This window comes from Rhamphochromis longiceps, linkage group LG23 (genome assembly GCF_057381845.1).
Source record: "Rhamphochromis longiceps isolate RC_006_pf linkage group LG23, R_longiceps_female_GT1.1, whole genome shotgun sequence".
In the NCBI taxonomy this organism is placed as follows: domain Eukaryota; kingdom Metazoa; phylum Chordata; class Actinopteri; order Cichliformes; family Cichlidae; genus Rhamphochromis; species Rhamphochromis longiceps.
Genome location: NC_140578.1, coordinates 2,532,403 through 2,548,301, shown reverse-complemented (window position 1 = coordinate 2,548,301; position 15,899 = coordinate 2,532,403).

Here is a 15,899-nt window from a genome sequence, read left to right as displayed (position 1 = left end):
GAGGTAAATCTGTCCAGTGTCTCTTTGTGGGAACCGTTTCTAAAGCAATTAAAGCGAGAAGGAATTCCTCTCAGCTGCTCTTCCTCAAAGCAGCTTTTTTACGGAACGTATAATGCGGGCTAATGTCCAGCATGGCTGAGGGTTTTAGCGCAAGTGTCAAGAGGGCCTGCTATTAGAGTGATATTAGGCCAGTGGAGCAGCAGCCCCTCCCACGCAGGGATTGAATGGACAATAAACTCACTGTGATTTACAGAATTGGTTTTAACATGTAAAATAACATTTAGACAAATTATAGATGTAATCTTTTAAAATGTAATCTTCCTAAAAGTGAAGATGCTTTCAAAATATTGTTATTAATAGTCGTTATGTAGCTATTATAAATTATAAGCTTATTTATCAATTAAGAAAAAGGAGTGAAAAACAGTTTTAAAGTAGTATTCGGTGAGATCAGCCCTTTCCCTTAGAAGAGGTGAGTCTGGGTTCTTATTAGCATGTTGCAGAACTTGCCCCAGTTCCTCTGTCTTCTGTTTATTTCTTTAATGTTGGACAGAATCATGATGTTGAGCTCAGGGCTCACACTCGCTGAGGCTCTTCATGACTCTGGACTCTGGGATGTCACATTTTCAGGTGATGTTTTTTTTAAATTTAAGTCAAAATAATAGGCATAATCTCAGTTTTTAAAAGTATTCGACTTCTGGTGCCTAAAAGACGATTTGGACAGGCATGTCTGGATTAAATCCCAACAGTGTGTCTATTGTATGTGGTGTAACAGAGCAATTTAAGAACAAATTAAATGTATATGAATTTGTTTACCTTTCTTACTGGTCTATCATTAAGAGCTTGTGATAAGGGGAGAGAATGTTTGACATTTATAATGAGAAAATGTTTGTTTCATTGAAACGGTTTAATAACATCTAATCTAAATTTCGGATGTGGATAAAACAGGTCATTTGAAACATGACTAATGGGATTATTAATAATGCATTATTATCATTATTATGTATACTGATTTACCTTTAGTGAATATAATGTCTGCTTTTCTGAGCAAAACATCACCAGTCCCACTGGTGTCACCATTGCTTGTTTAAATGTTCACTCAAGTTTATTCGGTTCTCAACCATCTAAAACTGTAAAATATAAAAACTATCAAAATATTACGATTTATCAGTCAATTGATTTGCAAATCATTGACGTTTAGAGAAAAAATCAGTAGTTCCAAATTTGTTATCCCTTGCAGAACCTCACTGCTGTTTTTGAGGCCTAATGATAAAGATTATTCTGAATAAAACCCGTAGTTCACCCCTCGTCATTTACCATTTTCAAACCACACTTCTCATCCTGCTCACCTTCAGGATCTGAGCACTGTTCACCCCAGGCTAACTTTCTAAACCCCAAATTCATCTCAGATTTCTGTGGATTTTATCAGCACACTCATTGTTCTCTGCACTCTGGCTGCATTCAGGCTTTATCATGTTAAAGCCTCTCCTCAGATCTGAGTTATCGCCTTTGCTCTCAATCATCCTCGCGCCTCAAAACTTTATCCCTGCATCAGGACTTTGGCAGCCTGAATCAACGCTCAGCCGAGGAAGCAGCAGCGATTTATAAATCATCTTCAGTTTTTAATCAGGTTTATAACGCATGAGTGTTTGTAATTTCTTCTCCTCAAATGGCTCCCTATACTTCCAAGTGGCATTTTACATCAACTCCAGGAGAAAGTTGATGCCTTCAGCCTTCAGAGCCCATTAACTTTTGTCATTAGGTTTTCTTTAACTTCATGAATATATTAGGTTTCAAACCAGCTGCTCTGGCCGGCACATGCTCTTAGTCAAGGTTAGCTTGTGCTCATTTGGGTAAAATTAATCATTTTGATGTATCGTTTAGAATTGACTGCTTCCATGGGACTTGTGTGACTGGAGTAACAAAGCAACTTGCCATTAGCAATTCTCCAGCTGTGTATTAGCAGGGCGTTCACCTTTAAGACCGTCCTCATATGTGTTGAATACCTGATTTAAATGGACAAATCTCCAGCTCCATAGACTTTGTTTCCAGACTTCATGTATTAAAACACTTATTTTAAAAGTAAACAGCTTTCTGTGCGACAAAAGCAAAGCAAAGCATCACGTTTAAAACTGCACTAACTGCCTTTTATTTCGTCATGTCAACACATAACTTACACCTTTTTGCATTTATTAACTTGCAATGTTACAAATGCTAAATTGTCAGTGCTCATCACTAATTTGTCTGACAGCTGCCTGTTGCTTACCACATAGCCTACATAGTGTGAGTCTAATAGATCTGCTGTAAACACTGGTGACTTACTCGCCCCTTTTATCGCCAACTCTTTTCATAATACACACAGTTGTCAAATCAGCTGTTTATGTAAAATTATTATTAGTGTACCGTTTTATAGAGTACTCTGCACTCTCTATACACTGATTAATATGAGATAGTAAAAGAAAGAAAAAATACACATACATTCAATGCAACTGTCATTTTTCTATGTTATCTAATGCAACTCAAACACCAAAAGCTCAGTCAGAGACTCGGGTGTGTTACCCCAGCAGCTCACGATGTAGCCTCAAGCCTGCAGATTCGACCAGTTAGCGATGTGGTTGTGTTAACCTCACTTCTTCTAACTCCACAACCTTCAGATTTCACTTTCAAAATAGCCTTCAGGCCCACCTGATGCTGACTTAAGTGCCATCACTTAAGAGCTATTTTTAAAATACTCCACAATATCTATAAAAATCTCCCCAGAGTGGAGCATGCATCTGAAACTTTCTACATTAAGCACTTTGGTAGAAACCAAAGTGAGGTGAACAGAGAGCACTGAGATAGAGACACAGTTATTCTCCACATGTGAGGCTGACCACAAGTTGTTCACTCTATTGTTTATCCTTGTATGATCCTGTAGATGCGGCGCACCATGCAGCAGCCAGGGCCGCTCCTCTGAACAGTTTCTGTGGCAGACTTGACATATCGAGGTTGGCAGGTTTGTTTCCTCCCTCTTTCTCAGAACTGGTCTTTGGTTGTGCCCCTCAGGCTGCGGCCCAGCACAAGGGTTCCTATTGTCAAGACCTAATCCAGGGGCTACACAGCTTTAGCAACATGGTGGGATAAAAGCCCATCAAACCACTGCTTTATGGGGGCAAATCTTTCCTAATCCCTCGCTTTATCTAAACAAAAGGAGAGAAACAAGAGGATAGAAAGAAATTGTGCAGACACAGGGCAAGACCGGGAGCTAAGATGCAAAGAAGTAGTTTCACTGGAGAAGCTAACCATTTTTGACAGGCTTTCACTAAAAGACTGACAAAAAACAGACACCAGGATTCCAAAAAGGGCTGTACAGGGTTTTTTTCTTTTCGAAAGTTAAGCTTTAAGATCCTTAGAGGGATATGTTGAAATTAGCGAGATTAAATGCAAAAACCTTAACTATTAAGAGTACTTGGCAGGGGACACCTGTCAGATGGGGACGCTATAAAAATTTGTTCTCGGTTTGCTCGGTTGATGTAAACAAGCGACAACTGTGTGATCTTGAACCTATTCTTTTGCGCTTTTCTCAGACTGCGAAAGGGGAGTATGGGAATTTCTCTTTCCCACCTCACACACTGCTTAAACCCCCCAGCTCCATCACACCGACTGGGTGTTTCAACCATGAAGTCTTTACTTTTAAGAACCGAAGTCAGAGAGAATGTATTTCATTCAATGTGTATGGATTCTTTAGCAGACACTAAAATACAGCAACAAATTAATATTTTGATTCAAAGCCCGTTTTTTAGTTTATCTGCAACATCATTGAACTGGCTACTCATGAATTCCTGAAACTTACATCTTCATTATTTATATATGTATATACATATATATATATATATATATATATATATATATATATATATATATATATAAAAAAAAACACCCAGCACGCCCCTGCGGGCGGTTTATCCTTCAAGCTCGGGTCCTCTACCAGAGGCCTGGGAGCTTGAGGGTCCTGCGCAGTATCTTAGCTGTTCCCAGGACTGCGCTCTTCTGGACAGAGATCTCCGATGTTATTCCCGGGATCTGCTGGAGCCACTCGCCTAGCTTGGGAGTCACCGCACCTAGTGCTCCGATTACCACGGGGACCACCGTTACCTTCACCCTCCACATCCTCTCGAGCTCTTCTCTGAGCCCTTGGTATTTCTCCAGCTTCTCGTGTTCCTTCTTCCTGATATTGCTGTCATTCGGAACCGCTACATCGATCACTACGGCCGTCTTCTTCTGTTTGTCTACCACCACTATGTCCGGTTGGTTAGCCACCACCATTTTGTCCGTCTGTATCTGGAAGTCCCACAGGATCTTAGCTCGGTCATTCTCCACCACCCTTGGGGGCATCTCCCATTTTGACCTCGGGACTTCTAGGTTATACTCGGCACAGATGTTCCTGTACACTATGCCGGCCACTTGGTTATGGCGTTCCATGTATGCCTTGCCTGCTAGCATCTTGCACCCTGCTGTTATGTGCTGGATTGTCTCTGGGGCATCTTTACACAGCCTGCACCTGGGGTCTTGCCTGGTGTGATAGACCCCAGCCTCTATGGATCTTGTACTCAGAGCTTGTTCTTGTGCTGCCATGATTAGTGCCTCTGTGCTGTCTTTCAGTCCAGCTTTGTCCAGCCACTGGTAGGATTTCTGGATATCAGCCACCTCCTCTATCTGCCGGTGGTACATACCGTGCAGGGGCCTGTCCTTCCATGATGGTTCCTCGTCTCCCTCCTCTTTCTTGGGTTTCTGCTGCCTGAGGTATTCACTGAGCACTCGGTCAGTTGGGGCCATCTTCCCAATGTATTCTTGGATGTTCCTTGTCTCATCCTGGACTGTGGTGCTGACACTCACCAGTCCCCGGCCCCCTTCCTTCCGCTTAGCGTACAGCCTCAGGGTGCTGGACTTGGGGTGAAACCCTCCATGCATGGTCAGGAGCTTTCTTGTCTTTATGTCAGTGGCTTCTATCTCCTCCTTTGGCCAGCCTATTACCCCAGCAGGGTACCTGATCACGGGCAGGGCGTATGTGTTGATGGCCCGGATCTTGTTCTTACCATTCAGCTGACTCCTCAGGACTTGCCTGACCCTCTGCAGGTACTTGGTGGTTGCAGCCTTTCTAGCGGCCTCTTCATGGTTCCCATTTGCCTGCGGGATCCCCAAGTACTTGTAACTGTCCTCTATGTCTGCAATGTTGCCTTCTGGTAGTTCAATCCCCTCAGTTCTGACTACCTTCCCTCTCTTTGTTACCATCCGACTACACTTCTCCAGTCCGAACGACATTCCAATGTCATTGCTGTATAGCCTGGTAGTGTGGATCAGTGAATCGATGTCTCGTTCACTCTTGGCATACAGCTTGATGTCATCCATGTACAGGAGGTGGCTGACAACTGCTCCGTTCCGTAGTCGGTATCCGTAGCCAGTCTTGTTAATGATCTCACTGAGGGGGTTCAGGCCTATGCAGAACAGCAGTGGGGACAGAGCATCTCCTTGGTAGATCCCGCACTTGATGGTAACTTGTGCTATGGGCTTGGAGTTGGCCTCTAGTGTTGTACGCCACATCCCCATTGAGTTCCTGATGAAGGCTCTTAGGGTCCCATTGATCTTGTACAATTCTAGGCATTCCAGTATCCAGCTGTGGGGCATTGAGTCATAGGCCTTCTTGTAATCAATCCAGGCAGTGCACAGGTTGGTCAGTCTGGTCTTGCAGTCTCGGCTGATTGTTCTGTCTACCAGTAGCTGGTGTTTTGCACCTCTGGTATTCTTGCCAATTCCTTTCTGTGTCCCGCTCATGTATTGACCCATGTGCCTGTTCATCTTAGCCGATATGATGCCTGACAGGAGCTTCCATGTAGTACTGAGGCAGGTTATTGGTCGGTAGTTGGAGGGGTCCTTGGGGATCAGGACCGTCCGGCCTTCAGTTAGCCATTCCGGGTGTCTCTCGTTAACTAGCAGCTGGTTCATTTGTGCTGCCAGACGCTCGTGGAGTGCAGTCAGCTTCTTCAGCCAGTAGGCGTGAACCATGTCGGGCCCTGGTGCTGTCCAACTCTTCATACTGGAGACCCTTTCTTGGATATCTGCCACTGATGGTTACTGGACCCTGTTCAGGGAGGTCGCTGTGGTCTGCCCTCAGATCCACTAGCCACTGAGCATTGCCGTTATGGGTTGCATCCTTCTCCCATATGCTCTTCCAGTATTGCTCCGTCTCCAGCCTTGGTGGTGCTGTTCTCTTATTGTTCCCTTGCCACTGAGAGTACACCTTTGCTGGTTCTGTGGAGAACAGCTGGTTTATTCTCCTGCCTTCTATCTCTCTGGTGTACCTCCTCAAGCGGCTGGCCAAGGCTGTGAGTCTTTGCTTGGCAGTTTCCAAGGCCTCAGGTATGGACAGCTTGCTGTATTTCTTAGGCACCTTATTTGTCGCACCTTTCTGCAACTCTGTTAGTTGGCTAACCTCCCTCCGTGCTACTTTGATCTTGCCCTCTAGCCTCCTTCTCCATGGAGGGTACTGCCCCTTGTGGCTGTTCAACTTGTAACCAAGCATCTCACTGATCACTGCTGCCGTATTGTAGATCAGCTTGTTAGTGTCGGTAATTGTGGTTGTAGGTATTGCCCGTAGTGCTGCATTAACATCATCTAGCACACCTTCTGAGGGTACTTCACGTAATCTTGGTAACCGGCTACGGGGGATCCAGGTTTCAAGCTTGGCCATGATCCTATTTTTCAGGTCAGTTCCTCTCGCACTCAACGATCCTTCTCCTATCGTACTTGGGGCTATGTACCCAATCTCGGGTGGGGGTGATGATATCTCCCCCCTGACCTGGCGTCCTGACTCCTCCTTGCCGTAGCATTTGTGTTGTACCTCGTCAATCTCTAGCTGTGAGAGCAGTCCCTTCTTTTGAATGTTGGAACACTGAGCTACTAGTTGTTTCGCCGTCATTGTGGATGTTGGGTATCGAAGAATCCATAGGTCCCTCATCCTATTCATGTAGCCCCTTCCGCCGGGGTTACTTGCGTAGTAGCATTCCAACAACGCCCTGTTTTCGTCCCTTGCCCACCGATGCCTTCTTGTTCCAGTAGCCCACTTTTCGTCAGGGTGCCCTGGTTCCTCAACACCTGACGCGGACCTTGTTGATCCGGGCGACGTCCGAGCCGGCATGCCTTCATATTTATCTGTCTCGCTCATGTCTGCGGTAGGCTTGCTTAGCATAGGGGGTCTAGCCTTAGGACCCTTACTGGATACAGACGCCCCAGGCAGGAATCGAACTTGCGATCCTCTGTTCCAAAGGCGTGTAGTTTAACCACTACGCTATCCAGCTGCTCCACTACGCTATATATATATATATATATATATATATATATATATATATATATATATATATATATATATATATATATATATATATATATATATATATATATATACACGTATACGGACATATATATGTGTGTGTGTGTGTGTGTGTGTGTGTGTGTGTGTGTGTGTGTGTGTGTGTGTGTGTGTGTGAGAGGGTGTCGGGGGCAAATCCCCTGACCCCATTTCATGTCTGCTGCCAGTTCCAATTTCTATCTTTGCTCTGTGGCAACTCGCTTCGAATCCCAAGTGTCGCATCTGCAAATGACTGTGAGTTAGAGGCTCCATTTTCTGCCACAGCCAAGATGCTCCACAAGAGGACCATTTGGAGCCCGGCGGTCACAGAGCCGAGCAAAGATTGAGAGCAAGCCAGTTCTGGCTCTATGTACATAAACCACGACAGCCGGGGGGCTTTCAATGTCCCGCTCGCTCTCTCAGGTACATGAACAGAAACACGGTGACATACATAATTCACCACCTGACAGTAAATACACTGCCCTCATCCACACACACAACGATGTTCAGGCTTTTGAGCACAAACTATTTTACGCGCATTATATTCCTTATTTTTATTTGACTGCCCGCCCCCTGCTGGCCTGTGTTGTTGCCTCTCAAATGGGGTAATTAAGAGACAATAGGCTGGGGATGTTCATCAGGGACTGAGTGATTAGTGATTCATTACATAAGCTTAGAATGAGGAATAAGAGAGGAGGGAAGTGGCTGGTCTTGGGTGGGTGGGTTGGGTGGGAATACTGAAACAGCCTGACAAATTGCCGATGGATTTATCCAGTGTAATTAACTATCACCGAGGGAAAGGGCTGGGACTTGGGATATCAGTAACCTACATGGAGCCATCATGCGGAGGGGAAAACTCACCTGCCAGCACCTCCACAGCTCACATATTTATACAGTGTCTCACTACTTTTTTAGTGATTCACAGAATTGTATTCTTTTCCTTTAACGTGCTGCAAGACTTATTATTTCCCCAAATATGTGCTGCTTAGGTATCTGTATAGCCTGTAGCAACTGGGTATTTTCCACCTGAGAAAACTGAGTAAAAACTACAATGGGATCATGCTACCCATGATGCCAGTGAGTGGTCATAATGTACCCATCTTTCAATATATTATTTGTTCAGATACTAGATAAAGATACTTAATATGGAGATAAAGCAATGCATTACACAGCTGAAACCATGACACTGATATTCCTTAAAGGGGAATGTCTTTGTGAGTAGGGAGTCATTTATCTCATGCTTTTAAGTCAGTAAAACCCGTTCACGTAAGGATGCATTCAAAAGTGGATGTGTTCTGACACGCCATTTTGATGCATGACTGAAGGTTTGAAAGATCTTCCCACTGGTAAACAGGTGGATGGACATTTGTGGTTTTTCCTGCTGCAGCAGATAAAGTTTTTCCAAGGTGTGGATGTCAAAGGTGAAAACAACACCAGTAACATTGTTACATTCTGCTCTGTGATTCTCTGACTTTGACTGATAACCTTCAAACTGTGAACTATGACAGGCCATTAGAGAACTGGTTAACCAACACAAGAATCTGAACAATACTAATTTTCTATAGTCAAAGAGTATTTTGTTTATAATATGCTATGGAAATATGTTGACGAGTTATGCTGTCTCCTTAGATTCGTATTTATATACAGTACTAGAAATATACAAGAGCGAATGAGAACACAACCTTGATAGTGTTGTGGGTAGTGTTTCCCCTCTTGAGTCAAATGAAATGCTTATGAACATCTGTTCTGCAGATAGTTCTGTAAATACATGGACAGACATCATGAGCATCACAGCCAAGCAAGAAACACGCACAACACTCTACAGTTGTGTAGCTGTGACCAAAACTCAATAATCTGAGGGTGTGGTCGAACCCTTGAGTGCTGAGTTTATATGTTATAATGTAGCCATGACTATGAGTCATATATAAAAAATGCTGGCAGGTTTGCAAAAACTGGCACAGAAATTCAAACCAAACTGCTAAAACATTTTTCTTTATTTGAGTCTGTTGATTTTTAATGCATATATACATTTAGTGCTATGTTCAGTAGAAATAAAATAAGAAATAAAATTCTATTCTTTGTATGGCACACACACACACACACACACACACACACACACACACACACACACACACACACACACACACACACACACACACACACACACACACACACACACAAATGGCTTCCATCCACTTCTTGACTGTAATGTATAAAGTAGGAAAGTCTATATTCCTGTCTTCATAGTCCTTCCAAAGCCTGCCTCCCATGCAGGAGTAATCCTCTCTGGTCCATATCAGCCTCACAAAGCAGCACTCACTTACATGGAGAACTTGGTTTTCTCTGTCTGTTTTATCTGATTTGGAAGCACTTAGAAACAGCTCTAAGTCTTTCCTCGATTAAAGGGATGGGGAGAAAAAAAACTCAGCCGGTGTGATAACCACTTCCCTTATACAAGCTACCGCTCAACATCCAACATCTGTCTATTGTTGTTAAATCTGCTTTAAAGCATCTGCGGGTCATCTGGATTCAAACATTTAGTGAATTGAGGCTCATCTGTTGAGCTTATATCACTCTTGAGTTGCTTTCCTCTCCTCTTTACTAGTGAGAGCCCCTCACGAGAATAACGGCTCTGTTTCAAATACCTCTTGAAAGTTTCTACCTAACGACTAATAACTGAGCAGTAATCGCGTATCTGTATGTGTGCAGAATATACCGTTTTTATTAACAGCACTTATTTTTGCTTACTCACAGCTCCTCACTTATCAGCTTGCAGAGAGTGCAAAGAGTGCAGCACACTGGACTTGTTAAGTCAAGCTCTTTCCCCATAAGCTTTATTATATAGTGTTTTATGAAATGAGCATAAGGGATTGTTTTATTGTTATTTCATAATCTGGATTTATGCCTTGTTCGGCCAAAGCCTTCTTAGAAAGGCTTTGGATTGCCATCAGGACACAGCGACATCCAGCATTAACCCACTGAGTGTCCACGGGGATGCCAACTGAACATGACCACTTACACTGGAGTGAGACAGACTTTGGCAAGAAGAGAAGAGACAATGGTTTAAACTTTGTGGCTAATTATATTTTAATATTTCTCTGTTTGCTCTGAAAGTATAATATATATATTCACAGTTCCTGTGAATAATTTTTTAATATCCACAGGAATAGAGGTAACAATAAAAGAGCTTAGTAAAATTTAAAGTGTAGACTTTGTTACATTAAACTACCCTTAATTACTGTGTTTCAACAATGGGCAGTAAAGATGGCATAATATTTTATTGGGTTACCTGCAGATCAGCAGGCCTGCTCCCAGACATTTGCTTTCTAATTACATACAGTTTGGTGCAAAGACTGCCGCAGAGATGGCAAGCCAGTGTGGATATAAGTGCTTAAGAAATTACAGTGTGACATGGCCTGAGGCCATCAATCTCTCTGCAGGGAGGCTGCAGTGGACCACTTAACTTACCTGCACACACAGATCGCACCAATCAGGGACGTATGAAGAACACTCATTGCAACACTAAAGTGGTTGAGGTGAGACAGAAAGAGTAAGAATGAATTGAAAGGGCACAAAACATCAACAAATTTTCAAGCATCAGGACAAATCGGGTACAAATGGGGAGAGAGGGGCTTTAAGAATAATAAGGTTTCGTGCTGGGCCCAACTGGCCATGTAAAGAGTCGGGCCATCCTGGCTGTCAGATGGCGACTGAGCAGAAACCACAGGAGTGAGAGCCGCAGTCTTCTTGTTAGATAATCCCTCAAGCACACATCGCTCACGGGGGGAGGCCTGAAATAAAGAGGCCATGGATATCTATACATGTTTATCTGTTTCTAATTAGCTGATTCCCAAAGTGGAGCGTGAGCATGAGAAAACTAAAACATGGCATGAAGAGGATGCCTTTTTTCAAAATACCTTAAAATAATTTCCCACATTTTTTTTATACATTCTCTTGTTTTAATAAACGCTTCACAGTGGGACTGTGATGGTTTATGTATGTATTTATTACGACGTGTGTTTTGAGTGCTTTTTCTTGCCTCAGGGTCTTGCATATTATTCACACACACACACACACACACACACACACACACACACACACACACACACACACACACACACACACACACACACACACAAGTATCAGAAGAGCCCTTTGGCAGAGATCTGACTCACATGAATATGAATGAGGAGGTAACACACAGGGGAAAGCTGGAGAATCTGATGACAGTGCAGGAAAAGACCAGAGCATCTACGGGGATGTATGACTTCTCAGCCGGGCCACTGATATGATAAAGTGGCTGAATTTGAATAAATGTGTGTGTGGGTGTGTGCGCCGTGCCTCTGAGCGGGTCCCATCAGATGGACATGAATAATGTATCGATAGCCAGCCCCTGTGATAGTCCATACAACCCTGCGTGTGTGCGTTGTGTTTAGCCTGCCCAGCTGGCAGGGTCACAGGGGATGCACACACATTATGTCACAGTCCCTGGAGAGGTGTGGGTGCATGTTCCCTTTTCATCATCAATCAGCAGAGCAAACTGTTTAACAACAACAAAGAGGCAGTTAAGAGGCCCCTCAGTTCATGCCAGAAGTGGTGATAATTACCCAAACATGAAGTTGTCAGTCTTCTCCCTCTTCAGCTTCTCTCTGCATCTGCCCCTTTGTGCGCTGAGTCAGGCGTGACTCACTCACAAGTGAGACAGACAGTAATTGGTGAGATTGATTTTTAAAAGCTTATTCATTTGACCTGCCCCTTGTCCATATGGAGCATTTTCTATAAGCTTGATAAATGCCTCAATACATTTCCACGTGCTCTTTGCTTCCCAAAGGTTTTGTTTCCATTTTGCAAAACAAATTTAAATCTCTGCGGTTAGCTGTTTTCTGTGCAATCACCCATTTCTGCTAAAAGGAGCAGTTAAACACACCCCCTGTCAAAGGTCTGCCTAAAGATGCCAAATGCATTACACTCCCAGATCTGCCTCCACTTGTGTGTTTGCTCATCTTTCGACATGTTCCACATAGTGACCTGTTTTCGCTCTCAGTCTTAGTCCCTTACAAAAAACAGAAGCAAACAGAAATCAAAGAAGAATCATTTGTTAAAAAACTGTGAACGAAAATTCATGGTCCAATGTGTTTGGATGTAAAGCGGACTCAGTAGCTGTTTTTAAAAAACAACTCAAAACTCACCTTTTTAAAACTGCTTTATTTTCTCTTTTTAAATCTTTTTATGACTTGTAATCTTATGTGCAGCACTTTGTGATTCTGTCTTGAAAGGTGCTATATAAATAAAAATTTATTTATTTATTTATTTAAAGCTGATAAAAACTATTTTTTATTTGGTAAAAAGCCGGTTTTTATAAGTGAAAGTAGGGAAACTGCCCGAGTAGTGATATCATTTTGTTAAAAGCACCAGTTTGTACATATAGTTGTGTTTTTTCTGATTAAAGAAGTGTTTAAACGATTCATATTTAGTCTATTTGTAGCCTGTCTCGGCTGCTCTTTTCAGCAATGTGTCTTTTGTCCTGTTTGTCGCTGCTCACACCCAGCTTGGTTGTGGCAGATGGCTGCTCCTCTTTGAGCCTGGTTCTGTCGGAGGTCTCTTCCTGTTAAAAAGGAGTTTTTCCTTCCCACTGTCGCCAAATGCTTGCTCATGAGAGATTGTCTGCTTGCTGGGGGTTTCTCTCTTTGATTGTAGCATCTTTTCCTTACAATACAAAGCTAACTAAATTATACTATATATACTATATATATTATAATATATATAAATGTGTGGCTCAAGCTAAATGCTCCACTGTTTTCTGGTCGTCAGTCTTCTACAGAGCAATGTGTATCTATTTACTACTACTTGAATTTAAGTGATTTAATCAGAAAAAATCTCAAAATTATCTTTCATGTAAAATAAAAGGCATAAAAGATTGAAGTGACCCCTTTAAAGTCATATATACTCAGGTTTGCTTTGTTTCCCCCCACAGTACTTCACCAAAACACTTGCACAACTTGAACACAGTGTTAGGAGCAATTTAAAGATCATGGAGAAACAAGCACCCTCGTGATCTCTGCCCTTTGGAGCGCTTGGCCCTCGATTGATTTCTGAATTTTTCTGCCTTCAACACATCATTATGTGTTAGCAACAGTAAAGAAACTCCTTGTTTCGACAGTGTACAGTAAAAGACAAAGCACAGGAGCTGAAGAAGAAATGAAAAAGGAAAGATAATGGATCTTTAACTGTATACACTAGAAATCGTTCATGTGACCACCTGACAAAGAAATAACAACCTTATAATATTAATCTATTTTTTTCTTTTTTTACTGTACAGCTGTGATTTTTGTTGATGTTGCGTACAAGTGCGGCTTTACTTAAATTCTATCAGAGGACTTTATTTGCACTGAGAATTTTGCAAAGGCAGACTTGAGAAACGTGCTCTCAGAGAGTTGGATAGCCTTGAAACACAGAAACTAATCCATGGTATTGATCAGTGTGTTTCATATTGGCCCCTGTAATCCATCAAGCTAACAAGGTGGGATAGGCCTAATTTATATCATCTGAAAGGTGTAATCAAAGATGAATGAACCCTAGCGTGATAGAAATGTGCGCTGGGTCATAATTTCTACCACTGTGAGTAATGGTAGGAAGGGATAAACACAACGGCCGCTGTGGAAAATAGGCAGAAATAAACCCAAGGTTTGTAAAGCCCTGCTGAGCGTGCATGTGTGGCAGACTTTTTTCTACCACCACCTCTGAAAAACTTTTTTAAATGAGATGAGCATCCTAGTAAAGCATGAACTGGCCATAACATAAAAAGGGAGTGTATATATATTTATGGATAAGCTAACTTTACTTCTCTGGAATAGCCTACTTCATCTGGGGCTTTCACCTCAGCCAGGCTTATTCAACCCGACCTGAAGTGTTGTCACCAACGCAGCCAACAAAGCTGTAATAATTTAAACTCCTGATGAATTTTGAGCACTTTAAAATTCAAATTCAAATTCAAATTCAAATTTTATTTGTCACGTACACAGTCATACACAGTACGATATGTAGTGAAATGCTTGGACAACTGCTCGTGACCTAAAGAAAACAAAAAAGGAAAAGGCTATGAATAAGATAGGAAATAAATATGAAAAATTAAAAAGGGTAAATTTAACTAGGAAGGAATAAAATATAAATTAAGGTTAAAAATGAAATAACTGTACAACACAAATTAGAATGAAGGGTAAATTTAACTGGGAAGAATAAGATAAAATATATAAATTAAAGTTGAAAATAAAATAACTGTACAACAAAATACACAATACACAATATAGAACTATATAAGAATGTATGAAGAAATCTAAATCTAAATAAATATATACACAATAACAGCAGCTGTACAAGTATTAACTGGAAATGAAGAATATAGTGACCAGTGTTGTGCAAAAACAAAGTCCAGAAAGTCCAGTGTGTGTGTAAGAACCATATGTGTGGGTCAGTACTGTGTGGTGGTGTGATTGAGAGACCGTATCGCCTGCGGGAAGAAGCTCCTCCTCAGTCTCTCTGTGTTTATGGCCTTTATGTACTCTTTACAGTAATTAAATGAATGAGCCGGTCAAACAGCTCCAGTTTCCCCTAATGGTTCCCTTTATAATAAAACCCAAAGGTACAAAAATACTTGTACAACATGTAAAATAGTTAATTTTTTATTTTATGTGCACCAAATACATTTCTTTATGTATTTATCTGTGTCTGTATCTTATTCTGTATGATCTAAAGTAGCACACAACATAAAATTTACATACATTTTTTTAAAATGATACAATAACACCTTTAGGGAGAAAATGTAAGGAGATGACACGTATCTACAGTCATCTGCTGTGAATTATTTGAATGTACATGTTGCCAAAAGCTTCAATAATATCTTTATCCACTGTACAACAAGGATGCTCTTGTACATGGCTGACCCGGAGGGTAAAAGATGGCAGTGAGGGAGCCTCAAGCGGCTGCGGAGAGGTAGAGAGAGTAGCAGTAAATATATGTGTAAATATATATAAATGTTTCCTTTTAAAAAGCCACTTAAGAACTCCAACCCTTTAAATAAGGCCAGGAATAATCTGTTTCCTCCTTTGCGGTAGATCCAGCAGGGATTTGCAGAAACATTCGGCAGTGACACAGATCTACATAATCATTTTAAGTTTCTACCCGCTCCTTCCAATGATTCTCCTGCTGTCACTTTAGATACCGCTAAAACTGATTTGGGCTCCCTAATCTCCCAGTATTTCTTAGACTTTAAAAATCTCTAATATTATAAGGAGATTATTTCATTTATAATTGATTGAGTGCATTTGCTGTAGTGCCACTTCAAAGTTGCTGAATTAAAGATGCATTTAAGAAGCCTGGTGCCGGGCGTTGTGAGTCGCAGGGTGGGGTGTGAGGTTATGATGGAGAAGAGGATGGAGGAGGGGGGTTTGGGAACAGTGGAGGTGGTGGTGGGGGGGAGGAGGCTTGTGTCTTCTCGGTGGCTGATCCACGGAGATTTCTT